This window comes from Mustela putorius, unplaced genomic scaffold (assembly GCF_011764305.1).
Source record: "Mustela putorius furo isolate JIRA1106 unplaced genomic scaffold, ASM1176430v1.1 tig00000873_pilon_pilon_pilon, whole genome shotgun sequence".
In the NCBI taxonomy this organism is placed as follows: Eukaryota; Metazoa; Chordata; class Mammalia; order Carnivora; family Mustelidae; genus Mustela; species Mustela putorius.
The window spans coordinates 3,728,770-3,748,641 of record NW_025421504.1 but is presented as its reverse complement, the minus strand read 5'-3'; the positions used below and the strand labels follow the sequence as shown (position 1 = coordinate 3,748,641).

The following is a 19,872-nucleotide window of genomic DNA, read 5'->3' as shown; positions in this document are numbered from 1 at the left end:
GCAGGCTCCCTGCCGAGCAGAGAGCCCGATGTGGGGCTCGATCCCAGGATCCTGGGATCATGACCTGAGCTGAAGGCAGAGGCTTTAACCCACTGAGCCACCCAGGCACCCCTGGACTTGGCATGTGTTTAAAAGTAATACAGAAAATTAAAAATTATTTTCTATAACTGGTATTTCTCAGGTAGGTTTTCTTGCTCATCATTTCTGAAATACAAGTTTTTATATTTCACATTTTTAATGTGAAATATTAACAATCCTTTTAATACCTGTGGGGTTTTTTGCACAAATATAATTGGTCAATCATTTTTTCTACCTTAACGTTTCATTATAGAAACTGTTGCGGCAGGCATTCGACTCCTTTATCAGCTTATGACTCCTGTGCAAAGCCCCGAAATCTTCCTTCCTACTGTCCTCACATACAAACCCTGAACTCCACAGACGTTCCCAGATCAGAGCTCTGGGTGGATGGTGGTATCATCTCTTTTTATATTTGACTTTCCCCTCATGCAGATTGTCATGAAGCTATTTCTGCTCAGGGCCTGCGCACTTGCCTGCTCTCCCGAATTAGAATCCAACTTTGAGCACAAGTTAGTTTAATGGCTCCCAAAACTGAATCTACAGTTAACAGTCTTTTTAGTTCACAGAATTGCAGAATTTCCTAATAGAAAGCTACCCTGGAGATCACGTGCAGCCCAGAGCTCTCATTGATACATGCCCCAGGCGCCGGCTTCCTTGCTTTAGTGGCTGCCCTGCGCTCCTGTGGCTGGGACTTTGTCCTTTCCTTTTCATAATCATGAAGGAGAGCCTTTTCTAAATTTGTCCAGATGTACCACAAGTTTTAGAGCGTAGAAGTATAATGGAGTTAAAAAAAAAAAATACTGGGCAAGTCGTATTAGCCAAATTCAGGCATATAGAACTGCCCCCCCCCCCCCGCTATCAGGTTTCATATTTGAGGTCTGTGTGTTATTAATTAAGTTTAACTTACAGTTAGTTTTATGCTGCGATGTCATCTATTCGTCACTGAGATACATTTGAGAATTGTATTTACTTGTTGGTGTGACAGTATTAAAGTCTCCAGTTTATTGACCAAATTGAAATAGGCTCTAATTTAAGGATTCTTTCATCAGTCTGGAGAGAGAAACCATACAGCAGTGTGAACAGGGACAGTAGTTTAATGTAAAGAATTGCTGGCTTAGTAGGGATTGAAGGAGAAGGGACTGGCAAGCAGAAGTAAAGAACACTTAAAGAATGTGGGACTAGGGGCGCCTGGGTGGCTCAGTGGGTTAAGCCTCTGTCTTCAGCTCCTGTCATGATCCCAGGGTCCTGGGTTCGAGCCCCGCATTGGGCTCTCTGCTCCGCAGGGAGCCTGCTTCCTCCTCTCTCTCTCTGCCTGCCTCTCTGCCTACTTGTGATCTTTGTCTGTCAAATAAATAAATAAACCATAAAAAAAAATGTGGGACTAACAGATACAAGGAGGAGCCACTGTCCCCCGGGGCTGAGATGGAACACCCTGTGAAAACCTCCAGGCTGAGGCCCACACCTCATTGAAGAGGCACCCATGGCTTGTGGGATGGTGGAGAACTCAGCCGGGGAGGGGGGTGACGGTAGAAGCGACTGGAATGTTGCTGGGGGGCTGAGGGCATTGCAAGGAGCCTGCTGGGAGAAAATATTCTTCTGCCGTATCTCTCCAGCGCCCTCTACTGAACAAGCTTAGCATCGTGCCAGCTGACGGAGGAAAAATGTTCAAAGGTCCACATTGGTTTTCACAGTGGCCTAAAAGCTGAGTGTGGAGCTCCGAGGCAGTAAATCCGTAGCCAGCGTAGTTTGCCACCTTCAGATTCCTTAGTAGTTGCAAGTAGACACTTGGGGAAAGGATGCTTAGCACTGGTTATACAGTACATACTTTTAAATTTTTTAGCAAACAGTGAAATCCTGGTCATTATTAATAACCGCTCTGTGGCTTACACACCAGCACACGGCAGCAAGACTGCTGTGTCTGAGAGACTGGTTGGAGATTTGCTTCTATTATTTTAAGCATATTTAAAGTACACATGTTCAAGTGTCATTATATAAATTGACTGTGGAAGTGGAGCAACATTAAAAATTATTGTGTCATTTTCAGTTTGAGGCTGCTTTAAACTCAGAAATGAAATATAAATGAAATATAAAGGTTTTTACAAAATGACACTTACGACTCCTGTGTCTGTAATTGTCAAGTTAATACAATAATACTAAAACAGTTTTTATAGTGGTTAAAATGTTTACTGAACCTGATTAGTTTTGAGACAAAGCATAATTAATTAAATAGTGCTGAATCCAGTCAGCACTTCCTCTTCCTGAATAAGGCTAAATTAAATAGATTATTGAGGAACCGTTTGTTAGTGTTCTTTGGTTACAAGCAACAAAAAGTGACTCTGTACAGTTGAAAGGGGGAGGAAAAGAGGGACTTCGGGGATGCTAGGAGGCAGCTGACGACCTTGAAGGAAACACTGAAAAGCTAGGCTCCGCAGTCTGCGGAATGTGGGTAGCCAGCACCAGCGGCCAGGCCTTGGAGGGAGCCGGCGGGGAGAGCCGTCTGCTCCAGCTGTCTCCCATGCGGGTCAGGGTTCGCATTCCGAGGAGTGTCTAGGAGGGCCGGGCAAGGACAAGGCGCTGAGGTGCCAGGCTGCAGAAACAGCGTGTTTCTGGGCTCAAGGGATTCAGCTTTCTCCAGAGAGTTCTCACTCTCTTTCTTAGCTTCTCTTCCGTGGCGTTGGCTTCATTTTCAGGCCTTCCGCGGCTGCGGCGGCGGAGGTCCCTCCGGCAGCTTCCATTCCTCTGATGCAATTCGGTTCACCCCTGACCATTAGAGTCCTCTCTGAATCTAGTAGATGGCCCAGGAATGCAGCACCCTTTGATGGAGTCACTGCCCCAAAGTCCGTGGAGTTCAACTGAGGGAAATTGGGGTACAGTTACCAGTGGAGTGGAGGGAGCTGACAGGCAAAAACAGCAGATGGAGTAATCACCTTGATTGTTCGGAGCAAAGCCGGCTCCCAGGAGAACATCATTTGTTCGGTGATGAAAAGCCAATGGAAGAAGATACGGAGAAGCCGAGCAGGGAACCCAGTGCGGGACGCGATCCTGGGACCCTGGGGTCATAACCTGAGCTGAAGACAGCCTCTTAGCTGACTGAGCCCCACAGATGCCCAAAGAGATACTATTTCTTAAGGAGTCTGGTCAGTCAGGCTGCCGTCGCTGCTCCTGAGGCACAGCTAGGTTTTGTTTGGGTTTGATGGTGCAGACACCGCAGTGACTCTCTAGAGCTAAACCGTGGGGCTGAAGTCTGTATTCATTCTGAAATGAAAGTCATGTCGGGGTTCTTTAAAATACCTCTAGGCCAACTGATTTTTCCATGGTTCTCCTCTATCCTTCCAAAGTAAAGGTCCCTGTGGTCATCTGTTCCTAAGTTTCTTGGTTGTCTTCTCCGAATCTTCCCCAATGCCTTATGGTATACTGGTCCTGTGGGGAGTGAAGACCTTGATCTTTAGCCCTGTATGCCACCCCTCAAGTACCCCAACCCCATCCATTTAATCAGAGCAGGAATGGAGGGGGCGGGGACATGAGGGGGAGGATTCAGCTTTCTCCAGAGCCACCCCCCATGATCATTTATAAATCATGATTTTTTTTTACTTTTGATTTTGTCCTTTTTATTCACATTTTGAAAGTTTGCATACAGTACCATTCACTCTGCCCTACAGCTGTGTGAGTGGCAGCGAATGCGTGCGGCGTGCTCGCCGTCTGCGTGCACGAGACCACCGTCGCGGCCGCGACTTCCGTCGCCCTCCAGGAACATTCCCTTGCTCTGCCCCTTCGTAGTCAGTATCTTACTCCAGGCCTGGCCCCAGGTGGTCGCTGGGCTGTCTCCTGCCCCTGTGATTTTTCTTCCTCCAGAGCGCCCTGGAACTGGAGCCGTATGGCACACACATCCTTTTGGAGCCGGCTGCTTGGACTTGGCGGGTGCCGTCTGTGTCCGAGTGTGCTTTCCCTTGAACTTATCCCAGTTAGCGTCCACAGAGCTTTTCCAGCCTGTGAATTTGTATGTATCGCCAGGTTGGGGAAGCTTTCCACCATCATTTCTCCACAATGTCTCTTTCTCTTCTGCTTCTGAAAGTCCTATAACATGGATGTTGGACCTTTCGATATTATCCTTAGGGTCCATGAGGCTTTTCATTATTTTTCTTTTCAATCTTTTTTCCTCTCTGTTCTTCAGATTGGACCATTTCGATCACACTATTAAGTTGACAGACTCTGCCTCTGTCACGTCCGTTCTTCCGTGGCCCATCCAATGAAGTGCTTCATTCAGGTTTTTATTTGTCAGCTCTAAAATTTCCAGGTGGTTCTCTTTTTATAGTTTCTATTTATCTGCTGTGAACTCCTAAATTGACATTTGTTTTAGGTGTATTTACCTTTATTGTCTCCTGGAGCAAAGCTGTAATAGCTGCTTTGAAGAGTCTTTGATAATTCCAGTACCTAGGTCATCTGAGAGGTAGCATCCTTATCTTTTGTGTTGGCAGCTGGTATGTTTTCCCGGTTCTTCGTATAAGGAGTAATTTTGGATTTTATTCTGGACAGTTGGAATGTGTTGTACAGATTCCGAGTCTGGTTAAACTCCTCTGGAGCCTGGTGATTTTTATTTCTCTTGTTTCTCAAAGCCTGTGCTCTGCTGTTCGGGGTCTGTCCCGGACGTGCCTGACTTGAATGAGGGTGAGCCCAGATAAGGGAACATTTATACATAGCATTCAGAGGTCTGGGATGCCCCCCACACTGTCTAGCTCACAAGAGCTTCTTTTCCACATCCCATGTTCAGGAAGATGGGGCCCTCACAGTTCAGGCTGTCTGTGCCACCAGTGCTGCAGCACAGCTCGGTGACTACAAGAGAAAAGGGGAGGAGACGCTCGCCCCCATGCAGGTTCCCTCCCCAAGTTTTGAGTCTGCTCCCTACTCTACCAGCTTTTGTTTGCTTTGCATTGTTGTAGTTTTGTATTACGCTGTACTTGATCTAGTTTTTTGTTGTCTTCAGCGGCTGACAGAGACTATCATGGTCTTCCTCTGTCTTCGTCAGCCCCAGAAGTCTTAAATTGCTACCTGCATTATTTTTGTACGCTGCATTATAGATTACCACAAGTTTAGTGGCTTAATGCAATATACATTCATTATTTCACAATTTCTGTAGGTCAGGAAGCTGGGCATGGCTTAGCTGGGCCTGCTGCAGGCTGCGGTCCAGGCCGGGGCTGGGTCTCCACGGGGGGGCTTGACCGGGGAAGGGCGGGCTTCCAAGCTCACTCAGGCTGTTGACAGAATTCATTTCCTTGCAGCGGTAGGATTCACGGCAGCTGTTTCTTCAAAGTCAGCACCCAAGAGGGAGACCAAAGTCAGTGTGCTGAGAAGATGGAGTCTCACGTAAGGTAGTCAGGGGAGCAGCGTTCCTTCACCTCCGCCATATTCTAATGGTGAGAAGCAAGTCGCAGGTCCGTCCCACACTCCCGGGAGGGCATTTTACAAAGCTGTGAACATCAGGAGACCTGCGAGTCTCTATCAACTATATTATCCTTTGATCCTCAAATAAAAACTCTTCCTGCTACCCTCTGTTCTTAGTCATCAGAGCCGTGGTTCTCTTTTCCACCCCCAGTCCCGGCGAAACACTGAATGACTTTGTGGTTCCTGTAGACAGTCCGTCCGGTACTCGGACCTATGGGTTCTTGACCTCCTTGTATGTTAGTGACCTTTACTTTAGAACTCTGTCCTGTGATTCTAAATCCCAAGCCTATGCTCTTCGCCACGCACCTCTGTTTATTTCCGGAATGTATCAAGTATTGAAGGTAACGCAAGTCTTACCTTCACTCTCCTATTAAGACTCTCTGTCCCTTGAGGTCCAAGACTCTTTTTATGTCTCTGCTCTCTTGTAATGCCCGCAGGGCCTCCTGAATACTTCCTGCACAGAGCAGGGATTTAAAGGCATGGTGAAGAATTAAGAAACTTAAGTTTTTCAGTGATAGCTGGACAGGGTACTACTTCCTTCTCCTTTTTAAATTTTGTCTGTTAACACTTTACCAGCCCTTCCTTAACATAAATACTGTCAGGAAATTCTAATCGAATTGGCCAGACTTTCTAAATCATGCACATAACACAGACACCGGTGGATTAGTGAGCATTTTATTTATTTTTTTTTTTAAGATTTTATTTATTTATTTGACAGAGAGAGATCACAAGTAGGCAGAGAGGCAGGCAGAGTGGGAGGGGGAAGCAGGCTCCCTGCTGAGCAGAGAGCCCGATGCGGGACTCGATCCCAGGACCCTGAGATCATGACCTGAGCCGAAGGCAGCGGCTTAACCCACTGAGCCACCCAGGTGCCCATTAGTGAGCATTTTAATGACACGGTGTTGGAGTCTAACTGGGATACCTTCCGAATATGGGCTGTGGTTTGTCCTATGGCTGAAAACTAGGTTAGGATGAATTACAGTTTCTGGTAACTAAACCTCCAGGGTAGAAACAGGCCCACCCTCTTTTAATGAATCCTGCTTTTTTGCAAAAAGGGGAGTAATCAACAAACCAGACTGAAAATTTGGAAGATTTTCCACCCAGGATAGTTTTGTGTGGGGTAGCGGCATTCCCAGTCCACCTACACAGTTGTGTCTTCTGACTGACAGACAGTGTGTGGTTTCCCCAGGAATCCTCCAGTGATTGACATGCATCAAGACTTCAGGTATGGCGACTCCCCTACTTCCCAACTCGTCCCTCTTCTGGCTGCTTCTTCCTCCACCTAGAATCTCCTAAGCCAGTGATGCCAAACTATTTGAGAACAAAAGAAACATTAAATTATTAAAACCCAGATTATTAAAAATATTTTCTTTCTGATAAAACTCAGTATAATGAGAACCCATTATAATGTAGGGGATTTATGTCCAGTCTGGCCCTTGTCCAGTGTGGGGCCTGGAAGTTGAGCCCCATATCAGATTTTCTCCTTCCCTGGTTTTCACGACTACCAAAACAGAAGCTACAACACCAGTCAAAGCGGTGTTCTTATCTTTAGCGGAAGCTCGACAGGAAAGCTTGAGTTATTTGTAGTGGTAATAAACTGGAGAGGAGGTGCGTGTGTGCGACGGAGGAGTGATGAATGGGGGAGGGTAACAGCCACACCGCGGTATCTTCCGTAGCCGGGAGAAAGAAGAGTTGGGAGCCATCAGATGGGGGTGGGCAGAGGAGAGAGTCACACACATGTATTGAAGGAGAAAAGCAAGATGGAAAAAATTGGTTTAACACGATCCCACTTTTACAAAACAGACCAAGTAAAATGCTTTGTAAAAATGTATAGGTCTGTATGTTTCCATACAGACCTGAGCACAAAGAAAGACCTGGAAAGGTGTGAACGGGGTGGTTAACCTGGGTTATCTGGAAGGGCCGGGTGGTGAGGGAGCAGGGACTTTGCTGTAGGTATGGAGAGAGGAAGAACCTGTGAGGGGACTCCAAGGAAATGTGAAACAAAAATGCAGAGTATACTGGAAAAAAAAAATAGAGGGTTATCTTTACACATGTATATGCAATCGTGTATTTAAATGTAGTTTCGGGATGCCTGGGTGGCTCAGTTGGTTGGACGACTGCTTTCGGCTCAGGTCATGATCCAGGAGTCCCGGGATCGAGTCCCGCATCGGGCTCCCAGCTCCATGGGGAGTCTGCTTCTCTCTCTGACCGTCTCCTCGCTCATGTGCTCTCTCTCACTGCCTCTCTCTCAAATAAATAAATAAAATCTTAAAAAAAGAAAATGTAGTTTCAAGGGGGTGCCTGGGTGGCTCGGTGGGTTAAGCCTCTGCCTTCGGCTCAGGTCATGATCTCAGGGTCCTGGGATTGAGCCTGGCATCAGGCTCTCTGCTCAGCAGGGAGCCTGCTTCCTCCTCTCTCTGTCTGCCTCTCTGCCTACTTGTGATCTCTGTCTGTCAAATAAATAAATCTAAAAAAGAGAGAGAGAGAAGGGTTTCTTTGTTGTTGTATTAGCTCTTTAACTAATTGAGATCTTTCTGTAAGTGAATAAATAAAATCTTTTAAAAAATGTAGTTTTAAAAAGAAAATTTAAAAATAAAATTCGCCCAACCTGGCCCTCCCTTTTCTTTATTCTCTTTATTTTCTTTATTCTTCTTTATTTTCTTTATTCTCTTTATTCACTGTCAAGTGAATAAATAAAATCTTTTTTTAAAATGTAGTTTTAAAAAGAAAATGCTTAAAAATAAAATTCCCCCAACCTGGCCTTCCCTTTTCTTTATACTCCTTGTGAGTCTGCTTCATAGAGACTCCACAGAAAAAAAGTACCGACCAACCCCTCTACAGTTGGCCCTTGAACAACAGGCGTCTCAACTTTAGGGCCCCACTTACACATGGGCTCTTGTCCATAAACACAAGACAGTGCCATAAATAGATCTTTGTCTTCCTTATGATTTTCTTAACATTTTGTTTTCTCTAGCTTTCTTTACTATGGTAATACAGTATGTAATATATATAACATACAAACGTGTTGTCTCTTGATGTGATCCCTAAAGCAGACTGTTAATAGTCAGTTTGGGGGGCGCCTGGGTTAGGGCCTCTGCTTTCGGCTCAGGTCATGATCCTAGGGTCCTAGGATCGAGCCCCACATCGGGCTCATGCGGGGCTCGATCCCAGGCCCCTGAGATCATTACCTGAGCCAAAGGCAGTGGCTTAACCCACTGAGCCACCCAGGCGCTCAATAAATAAAATCTGAAAAAAAAATAGTTTGGGGAGAGTTAAAAGTTGTACGTAGATTTCTGACTGCTTGGGGAGTCAGTATCCCTAACCTCCAGCATGCATGTTCAAGTGTCAGCTGTTGGGTTGATACATATTAGTTTTTTTTCTCCTCCAATGGGTCAAGAAGCTTCCCAAATCTAAGTGGTGTGTGTGTGTGTGTAATCTCCATTTCCAGTGTGGGGCTCAAAGCCACCGCCCCAAGATCAAGAGTTGCATGCTCTTCCAGCTGAGGCAGCCAGGTGTCCCTCCATATCTGTTTCTAATCTTCTCACTGGCCCTGCAAGATAGAATCTTATTAAGTATTACTAGATCATTTCAGGGAATAAGGTGTCCCTTGGAAAGAAAGGATACTTTGTTTTTAAAGTAAAAATGCAATTCGTTGTGAATTTTTAAGAAATTATTAGTGAGAAATGGCAGAAACTGTACTGGAGGTAGAAGGAGTTATGTCAGTTGGGGGAAAGTAGATAAAATTGTATTAAAGAGTATACATCAGAATTGTGCTTTGTCCTGTAAACATGAGCTCAGGCAGGCAAGGCTTAAGAGAGCTAAGGGCCATATAGTCTCTTTATTTATGGCATTTTATTTTACTGTATAGTAAACTCTTGACTGTACTGCTGGAGGAGTAGCAGCTCTAATTGTCAGAGCAATAGAATTAAGTAGTCAGTTTTATTTCATCTTCAGTTGAATACCTTTTATTTATTTATTTGGGGGGGCTAATATTTTTTTCATTTTTAAAAAAATTTACATTCAATTAGCCAACGCATAGTACATCCTTCATTAGCTTTTGCAGTTAGTTTTTTTTTTTTTTAAAGATTTTTTTTCTTTATTTGTCAGAGAGAGAGGGAGAGAGAGCGAACACAGGCAGAGAATGGCAGACAGAGGCAGAGGGAGAAGCAGACTCCCTGCCAAGCAAGGAGCCCGATGTGGGACTCGATCCCAGGACGCTGGGATCATGACCTGAGCCGAAGGCAGCTGCTTAACCCACTGAGCCACCCAGGCGTCCCACTGCAGTCGTTTTTGCAGCTTTTAAAGATGCACCTGTCCTTTTCTATTTTGTTAAGTTTACTCTCTGAGGATAATTTAAGGCTTTCATTGTACTGTAGATTAAGAAAGTGTAACATAGAGGAGGGCAGTCACTGCTTGGTTTTTATTTATGTGCTTCCTCCCAAGATGTGTGGCGGCAGCACGTTGGTTTTAGCCCCGCATCATGGACACGGCCCAGCACCCACAGGCTCGCCTGTGCCTTCAGACCCTGTTTAAATGCAGATTTCCTGGTGTCCCTGCACTGTTGAACATGAGACTATTCCTGGAAAGTGTCATCTGAAATAACAAATGATCACCATTTTCCAAACTTGATAAACGTACTGAATGAACTTCTTTAAAAGCAGTGTTCTCAGCCTTGGCAAAACATCAGAGCCATCTAGAAGCTTTAAAAACTGCTGGCCTCTGCATTCCACTCCCAGAGATTGCACAGAATGGAGTGGCAGCCCTTAGCTTCGGAAGGTTTTAAAACTTCGTGGGTATTTCTGATGAACAGCCAAGACTGAAAACCACTGTTTTAAAGGAATAATATTCTCTAAGTAGCCCCCTCCCCCACACCATGTTGCTTTAAATTATGTTTATAATGGTAGTGTTTAAATATGTACAAACTGACAGCAGGTTGGAATTCCTTATATATGTAGTTGTTTGGTGTGTTTTTTTGAAGATTTTATTTATTTATTTGACAGAGTTCACAAGCAGGCAGACAGAGAGGGGGACTCAGGCTCCCTGCCGAGCAGAGAGCCAACTCTGGAGCTTCATCCCAGGACCCTGAGATCATGACCTGAGCCGAAGGCAGAGGCTTTAACCCACTGAGCCACCCAGGCGCCCCCTTATGTATATAGTTACATATAAAACCCATCAATGAATGAAAAAACCTCAAAATCAGTAAATTCAAAACAACATTCATGTATATATGGATGCAATTTTCCTGAGGCTTTTGTGAATGCTTTTCTTTCTGTCTAGTCTGGTAAATTCTCTTTGCCACCTGGACCAGTCTGCCCAAGCAGGAGATAAAAGCACAAAGTAATGTAAATAGGGAAAGTTTCTTACAAAGAAGAGTTAAGCTGTGATAATAAAGTCACTGCAGAAACTGTATGGGACCTAGAGCTGAGGGAGAGTCCTCAAGGAAGCTGGGGTTCAGACTCCTTGAAGAAGGGGAAGTTGCAGCCCACCAAGTGGCAGAGCAGCTCCGTGATTTGCCCAAGTTGGCGAGTCTGCAGTTGCTGGGCAGCGACAGAACTGGCTCCGGAAAGCCACAGCCATTAGCGGGACACAGGGCCAGCCGCACAGGCAGCGGGGGTTTGGGGGGCAGCCTTCCTGGGGGCAAACTGCAGCTGCTGGCCACCCATGTGCTGAGCAGGTCGGAGTGTCATCAGCGCAGCAGGATACATGGAGCCCACCGGGTCCCAGATGGGAGGGCCCTGTCCTCAGCAGGACCACAGGAGATGAGTGTAGGGGCGGGGCCAGCAGCTGGAGGCCTGGGGCACACAGTGTCTGTTGAAAGGGTCGCGGGCAGATGGTTCTAGGCCGGGAGCCGCAAGGTTGCTGAGGGACCACCCTTTCTGGCCCGTGGCTGGGGTCATCACTGATGTCCTCATAGCTACATGCTTAGTCGTGCTCCCTGCAAAGGAAGAACTAACTACTTAAAGGAACTGCCCGTTTACTGCAGAGTGCATGTTGAAGGTGGGATTTGGAGTTGCCCAACAGTAAATTGGTATCTGACCCGCCACCCCGTGGCAGCCAGATGCTTTTGCAGTGTTTAAGGCCCCGCTTACAGGCTGCCTGACCCTTCCAAGTGGTGTTACCCTGTGCTGTGCTCCCATGTACCCTTCTAGTAGCTCACCATGCTGTGTAGGAATCTTTGTTAAAAAACTAATTGCTCCTGGGGTGCCTGAATGGGTCAGTTGGTTAAGCATCATACTCTTGATTTCAGCCCACGTCATGATCTCAGGGTCATGAGATCTAGCCCCACATTAGGCTACACCCAGAGTGTGAATTCTGCTTAAGATTCTCTCTTTCCCTCTCCCCCACCCCAGAGCTCGCTCTTTCTCTAAAAAAAAAAAAAAAAAAAAACAAAACCAAAAACAAATAAAATTAATTGCTCTTTGGGACACCTGGGTGGCTCAGTCCTTTAAGTGTCTCACTCTTGATCTCAGCTTAGTTCTTGATCTCAGGCATGAGTTCAAGCCCTATGTTGGACTCCACACTGGCCATGAAGCCTACTTGAAGAAAAACTGCTCTTTCAAAAAATGCCATGTAGGAATCTTATTTAAAAAATAATTGCTTTCTCTTGGCAAGGATGCCCATTCCCACTGTTGGTGGGAATGCAAACTGGTGCATCCACTCTGGAAGACAGTGTGGGGGGTTCCCCTAAAAGGAACTGCCGTCCAGCAATTGCACTACTAGGTAATGACTCAAATACCACTTTGCAGGGTTACATGAACCCTGGTGTTCACAGCAGCATTATTAGCAGTAGCTGAACTATGGGAAGAGCCCAGATGCCCATCAATTGATGAGTGAATAAAGAAGTTGTGTTGTTCACGTACACACACACACACACACACACGAAACACACAATGGAATATTACCAATCAAAAAAGGATGAAATCTTGGCATTTGCAACAACGTGGATGGAGCTAGAGAGTATTATGCTGAGCGAAATAAGTCAGAGAAAGAAAAATCCCTTATGATTTCATTCATGTGGAATTTAAGAAACAGATGAACATGGGTGGGGAGGAAGAGAGACAAACCAAGAAACAGACTCTAGACTATAGAGAACAAACTGAGGGTTGCTGGAGGGGAGGTGGGCAGGGGTGGGTTAAATGTGTGTTGGGGATCAAAAGAGGGCACTGGCGATGATGAGCACCAGGTTTTGTGTGTAAGTGCTGAACTGCTAAATCCTACACCTAAAATTAATATTATACTGTCTGATAACTAACTGGAATTTAGATTAAAACTTGGGGGAAAATCTAAAAAAAATTTTTTTTTTGTTTTTTCAAGCAAATGTATAATTACAGAATGCTTGAGAATCACTTCCAAGGACTCTGATTTGGTTGGGCTAGGGTGGAACCCAGTAATCTGCATTTTTGATAGGTAGTCTGGAGGATGCTGAGGATGTGGCTTCTGAGACAGCAGTGAGAGATTGGGTCTGGGGCTGGACTGTAGGAACAGTGTCTTCCTCCATTTTGTACCTTTATTGCCTGACCCGCTCCCGGCTAGAAGCATGGTGTTTGGCACCGGGGCGGAATGAACGACTCTGGAAGCACTAACGCGCTCGGGGGCCCCTGAGACGTGGGTGGCCCAGAGAGGAGCCTCATGTTTCCCACGCCTTCTCGGAGTGCCTTTCCACCTTCTGTCTACGAAGCTCAGCCTGACCTAAAACTCCCTGCAGCTAATGTTTTGTCGTCGTTTGATCTAAAATGGACATTATACCAATGCCACCTTTCTTTTTTTCATAGGGAGAAAGAACAAGAAACACAAAAAGAGGAACGTTTGATGGAAGAAAAGAAAAAGAAAAAGCAGGAAGAAAAGAAAAAGAAGGAAGGTGCTCAGAAAAAGGTTTGGCTGGCATTCCTCCGTCACTGTCTGTGGTCACTGTGTGTCTCATCCGCATTGTCACAGGCATTCTGTTGGAGTTCCATTTTATGACCTCAGAAAATCAATATGTTAAATCTATAATTAGCAAAAAATAGATGTACTAGTGAAATAAATACAGAGTGACAGCCACAGAATGTCTTTCTTAAGGAACCTAGAAATAGTAGAGCTGAGCTTTAAGGAGGTCTGATTTTCATTGTTGGTGATAAAGAATGTTCATACTATTCCCCTTACTGTGAGCTGTCCAGAACAGCCATGTCTTGAGAAATGAAATGAAAAGGGTCATGTAACTGATTTTATTAGGAAAGCGAGAAATAATTTTTGCAGGTTTGGCAAATGTTCTCTTATAAATCCTATCAGTAAATATTAAAAATTAAAAGGCTTTCTGTAAATCTTACAATCTCATTTGAATCTTACTGCATTTACTATTCCAAGTTAGGCTGTTTGTTGTTGGTCTTGCCTAGTTTAGATGTCCCTTTTAATTTAAACTGTACCTTTTGGACTCTGTTAAAATACAGAGTTCTGATGAGCTACCAGGTAGGGTTTTTTAATTTTGCCTTTAGGTCAGTATTTGCATGTAATAGCATTTAGACTATGTATTTTCCCCAGTAATAAATTTTAATGAATTGGGCAAAAACTTGTTTTTTAAAATTTCCAATATTAAACTCTGCTTATAAAATTTCATAGATGTGAACATTCTACACATTATTATTCCTAAAGAGTTTCTGATTTTTTTTTTTTCCAGGCTGCTGATCAAAAAACCAAAGGTAAGTTGATTTTATTTGTGGGTGGTGGTACATTTTATGGCAGCACCACACTCTTTATGATGAAGATGACTTTTAATTGATAGTTAAAAACAAAGAATCTAACTCTGGCTTTGAATCTTTTGAATCTTCTCTTTATCCCTGTGTATTTCTGCATTTATCGCTGGTTTCACCTCCGTATTTCATTGGCATTTGTTCAATCTAAAATGCCTAAAGAATGTTGTGTTCGCTTTCTGAACAATGCTTTTTACTTTTCCTTTGGTTTGCATTGTCCACCAAACAAGGACGAAACTGATAAAGGTGATCTGATTTGAGTCAGAACAGCCCAAAGATACTGCATTTTTTTGAAACGTCCAATTACTCTTTGCCCGACTGTGTAACAAGAAGAGGTATATATTCTTTCTGTATTCCTCTTTGCTAATTAATATGTAGAAGATTTCTTTTTTCTTCTTTTTTATTTTCTAAGTTGAAACTTTACTTGTTAGTGTCTTAGCGGGTATTGGAAACACGCGTAGTTCCCCCAGTAACGGAGGCGTCCCTGGGTTTGCTGGAGAAGGGGCACGGCAGAGGCTGCACTGGGAGCCCCTTCACCCTGTGCTCGCCCTGGTCCTGGGCAGTGAAAGAGGGGCGTGTGCGCACGAGCTGCTTCCGCCTGCTCGGTTGAATTTGGGGCCAGTTATTTCATTTGTCCAAGCCTCAAGGGTCTCCTTGAAAGAAAGCTGGTGAGTGAGTGGCTCCCACCTCATAAAGCTCCTCTGAAGATTAAATGAGATCATGTGTGAAAAGGTCTCGGTGCCCAGCACGTAGTTGGCGCTCAGGAAGAGTGAGCTAGAACTAATTGTGAGGATGGTAAAGATTCTGTTGAACGCATGTACACAATTGTAGGCGCAGGCAAGAGTGCTACAAAGACTTACCAGCTTGCTGTCTCAGGCAGTACCACTGGTATTGGTAGTAATTGGTAGTAATGGTGGTACCACTATCATTAGTAGTGTACCACTACTAATACTCTACTTTTGTTTGGCATCTTAGAGTTTCCGAAGTGAAGTTTATATACATGACTTCATTCAGACTTCGTAACTAAGCAGGGCAGGTGGCAGGTGACTGTGGAGAAACTGAGGCTGACACGCGAGTTAAGGGGCTTGAGCTGGGCCTCTGACCTCCGTGCAGTGGGCCTCCGGGCACTGGCACCAGGGTCACGGTAAGATGGGATTTCATGTAAAGTAAATATTATAATGCAGCCCAGTTCCCAGAAAAGAATTTGTCTCTCACTCTCAGAAGCAGTATGAATGTATAGCACACTTTTCCAGAAGACCTGGAGGGTTGTGGTACATAGTTGTATTAGCAGGTATGATCCTGAGTAAGAAAGAATGGTTTCTTCCACTTGTCATGTAAAACTACAGGATTGTTCTGAGTCATTTCTTTTTTTTTCTTTTTTTTTTTCAAACATTCTGAGAAGTTTTTATAACCTGATTGAATACTAGCCATATTCTGTTGTCATTTTCAATGTTTTCTTTTCATGGAGTAACAAATTGCTTATGGTCGTATAATGATCCTGCCACACTACACAGAATTATTGTTTCATGTTAGAGTTCTGATGAGCATTTCCTTGCTTACTCCAAAGTCTGCCGGTGTTTCCTCTTCTCCTTTTATCATCTCTAAATTACTGCTCCTTTGGGTCTAATTTGTCATCAACTGTACTAACTGTAACTAGCCTTAGTGCACATAATAATAATGATTATTAATGTGTCCTAAACAGAAAAAAAAAAGCTTTTTAAATTATAAATAATCTAGCAGTGCTGCTTGATAATTCATTAATGAATATTAGCAGTATCAAGGTTTAAATTTTTCTCAGATGCTCCATTATTACTCGTTCGAATCAAAATTAATTCCCTGCAGGGAGCTGTTTCTGAATTTCTGACCGGAGATGTGCGTTGGACAGCACAGGCTGGGCCTGCTGCTCCCCCTCATTAACACTTCCCCATGCCCTGCCCTTTACAGAACTGCACTGAGCAATTTGAAAGCCTTGTATGAGCCTTTCCATAAACAAAATAGTTTCTTATAATTTCTGCCAAACGTTGTCTTTGCTTTATCAGTGACTCAAGAAGGAGGTAGCTGAGCACAGTTACCTGTTATGCCTTTAGTGATATTCCAGATGCCCTCACAGTTGGGGGAAGGCAGTCAGACGTAATCTTACCTATCTATTGAATTTCTGCTGTGGAGGACCGGTATCTGAGTGTTGGGCACTGTATAATGGGTTTTGCTTAGGTAATCAGTTATCTCTCTTTTGTTTTGGGTACTGCCCTTAATTTGGGCGCAGATAAGAGTAGCTTTATATGTGATGTGATGACTTTGTGAGCCTCAATTTTCCATATTGTGTTCTGGGTTTTTTATGGATTTGATTTTTTTCTAAGGATTAATTATAATACCCATAAGTGTGAAGTAATTTAATTCATTGGTTTTGGCCAGATTTTCTAAAGTTCATAAAATAGAAAGATAAGTTTTCATACAAAAAGCTCGAAGTTAATTATATCATGTATGAAAGCGAGTATCTTTATGACCCAACATGTCTCGAACTCCATATGATTAATGCTTTATGATTTTGAGTCATATACTTTTATAAATTTATACATTATGATTAGTCTCCTAATCTTGCTTGAAAGGACTATAATTTAAGTTTTGCAGTTGGGTATTAACTTTGCCATGCATTCAATTTGTAATGCTAATTTTAAGAAAATCTTTATGTGCTTTTGTTAATGTAAATCAGTTCTTTCAGGCCTTAGGTTGAGCGATAAAGGTTCTGGGGTCGGGGATTGTTTGCTCTGCTCCGTGTTCCTGTTGAGGCTCATTCTAAACATGGTTTTCTCAGGATGAATGAAGGCAAGCACTGAAGTTTAGAGGGTGCCTTCCCAGCTCCATCTCAGATCCTGATCCGAACGAGTACGAGTGAGAGCCCTCCTCTCTGCACTTGGCCGGTTGGGCGGCGCTGCTGCGGAGTAGAGTCAGCTCTGTTGGCTCGACACGATACTCAGTTGGTTAGGGCTGTAAGGCATCACATCTGTGTTTTCCTGACACTGTGTCATAGAATCAGCAGATTCCTTGAGTTTACGTGTATTCATATTCTCATCCACATAACCAAAGTGTATGAGGTACCCTTAGAAGCAGTAGCTAAAAGTCTCGTTAGTGTACTTTGCACAGTATATTTTATGAAATATGGCATTTTGTTGGCCTGTCTGAAAAATTAATAAAATCATGAAGTTTGAAGGGTCCTTAGAGATTCTCCAGTTTCTTCACTGGTTTGGAAATGAGATTCAGGGAGGTTAAACAATTTGCACAGATTTTGACAGCTGTACTTCGTGGCAGAACTAGAACCCTCCTCCTCTTGCTGTCAGTTACAGCTTCGTCCTGCTGTCATATGAAGGAGACATCAGTATTGTTGATCCCTTATCACTACAGTCATTCATTTTAGGAAGTAACTTAGGATCTTTTCAAATAAGGCTGAAAGAAATTCCTAAGAGATTGGTTATGTGATGGATCTTTATGGGATATGGGATCTTAGAGGATTTTAAATATTCGATGGCTTTCTTTAGCCATGCTGTTCTGTGTTTAACACAACTACTTAATTTTACTGTTAAACCCCTGACAGAAAGAAGATATAATACATGCATTAATATTTTTTCCATGGAACAAAGAAAGTATATTAAGATGTGGTATTTTTCCCCTAACATATAGGCAACTTATAAAGACAAAATTGTGGGGAAAAAAACCAACAACTCAGCAGGTACATAGATATAAATTCTTTATCGAATTTTAGAAGGAAGGAAGTATAAATCCACTGGGGCAGGGAGGCGGCTTAGTGCTCCTGCTACAAGCCCTTTAACAGCATCTTCTTGATGGCCCTTTGCTAAGTCTCAGATAAAGTGAAAGTCCACGTCTCTGTTTAGCTTAACTAAACTCTGATGTTAAATGTAGAAGCAGTCCCAAGTTTAGAGAAAGTTACAGCTCTGAAGGAAGCCGACAGTCTGCTCTCTGAGAAGTCACTTAACAGGCTACTTTCTTTGCTTTGCCTTTTTTTTTTTTTTTTAAAGGTTTTATTTATTTATTTGACAGACAAAGATCACAAGCAGGCAGAGAGGCAGGCAGAGAGAGAGGGAGAGAAGCAGGCTCCCAGCTGAGCAGAGAGCCCGATGCGGGGCTCGATCTCAGGACCCTGGGATCGTGACCTGAGCCGAAGGCAGAGGCTTTAACCCACTGAGCCACCCAGGTCCCTTTTGCTTTGCCTTTTAAACCGCTTTATTGAGTTAAACTGGCACGCGGTAAACGCCTGGAAGTCTCCCTGTGCCGCCGCCAACCCAGCCCTCAGCCCCCCAGCTTCATCGGTCCGAAGACGAACACTCGCCGGCTCCCGGTCCCTGCGTGAGGTTTTCTTTTCTAGATTCCGGTTAGACCAGCGGAAGCACGAGGGGCGTGCTCCGGGCTTCTCTCGCTCGGAGTGATGTGTCCTCTCACCTGGCCTGCGCGCCGGACTTGTTCCTAGTGTTTAGCTTTCGTGAATGAGGCTTAAGTGAGCTCTGAATCCGAGTTTCCGCAGATGTGCGCTTTGCCTTCTCTGTGGGAGACGTGTGGGGGTGGAATGGCTGCATCCAAGGATAGATGTTCGACCTTCAGGAAGCTGCAGAACATTTTCAAAGTGGTTCCCCAGTGCTACATCCTTACCAGTACTTGGAAAATCAGTCTTGATCCTTGTAGCCACTCTGATGGGTGTGCGGCCATCTCTCGCCGTGCTTTTGATTTGCATTTCTGAAATGTGATGGTGTGGAATGTTACTGGCGTGCTTTTCTGCTGTGTATCTTTGTCGAATACTCAAATATTTTGCTACTTTATAAAAGTTGAGTTACTCGCTTGCTTATTCCAGATTGGTTTCTAATACACATGGACTCTAGGGTCAGGCAGAAAGACGCATCCCTGCCCGTAGCTTCCTTCGTATCCCGTCAGTTCCCGTCCTCTCTGTGTGCGCAGCTGTTTGGAAGACGGTCCTTTCAGAAAATACGCACTTTTAGCGGCAATCACATTTTCTCTCACTTTCAACATACCTACTAAAGATTGCATTAATAAACGAGCTGGCTCAGTGGGTTAAAGCCTCTGCCTTCTGCTCGGGTCATCGAGCCCCACATCAGGCTCTCTGCTCAGCAGGGAGTCTGGTTCTCCTTCTCTCTCTGCCTGTTGCTCTGCCTACTTGTGATCTCTGTCAAATAAATAAAATCTTAAAAAAAAATAAATGAGCTGTTAGTCATATTTTGCTATCTAGAGTTGTCACGTTAGTTCATTAATTAAACAGTTAACAGATATTTATCAGAGATAAGTAAGTTCCCTGTTCTCAAAGAGATGCATTAGTAGGGAGTGTTGGTTATATAAGCAAATGAATGCACTAAAGTGTTCTGAGGGTTGTGATTTATTTATCCCACATCTTCTACCTGAAAAGATTTAACTACATTCACTTGGTCATGTTTCTGTCCACTGTTTATGTCCCTGTAAGAAAAAATGACCTGTTTTTAAAAATAAGTGAGAAAACTGGGGGAAAGGCAAAAACTGCTTCCGAACGAGATGAATGCACGCTAGGGTTGGCCACGTCCCCGGTTGTCCCCAGGTTAGCCATGAAAATGAGACAAGGGGGGTGCCTTATCCC

The 19,872-nt window shown here is 44.1% G+C and overlaps 1 protein-coding gene across 4 annotated transcripts in view; it reads left to right on the top strand.

Annotated features, from left to right (window-relative positions):
- Positions 1-13,356: 13,356 nt before the first annotated feature.
- The window catches only part of TNRC6C (trinucleotide repeat containing adaptor 6C), a 96,174-nt gene continuing 89,658 nt past the window's right edge, over positions 13,357-19,872 (top strand). For all 4 annotated transcript variants that reach the window (XM_045085814.1, XM_004748809.3, XM_045085813.1 and 1 more), the window contains exons 1-2: positions 13,357-13,389; positions 14,171-14,192. The gene's annotated coding sequence lies outside the window, so the exon portion shown is untranslated. The remainder of the gene's footprint in view (positions 13,390-14,170; positions 14,193-19,872) is intronic.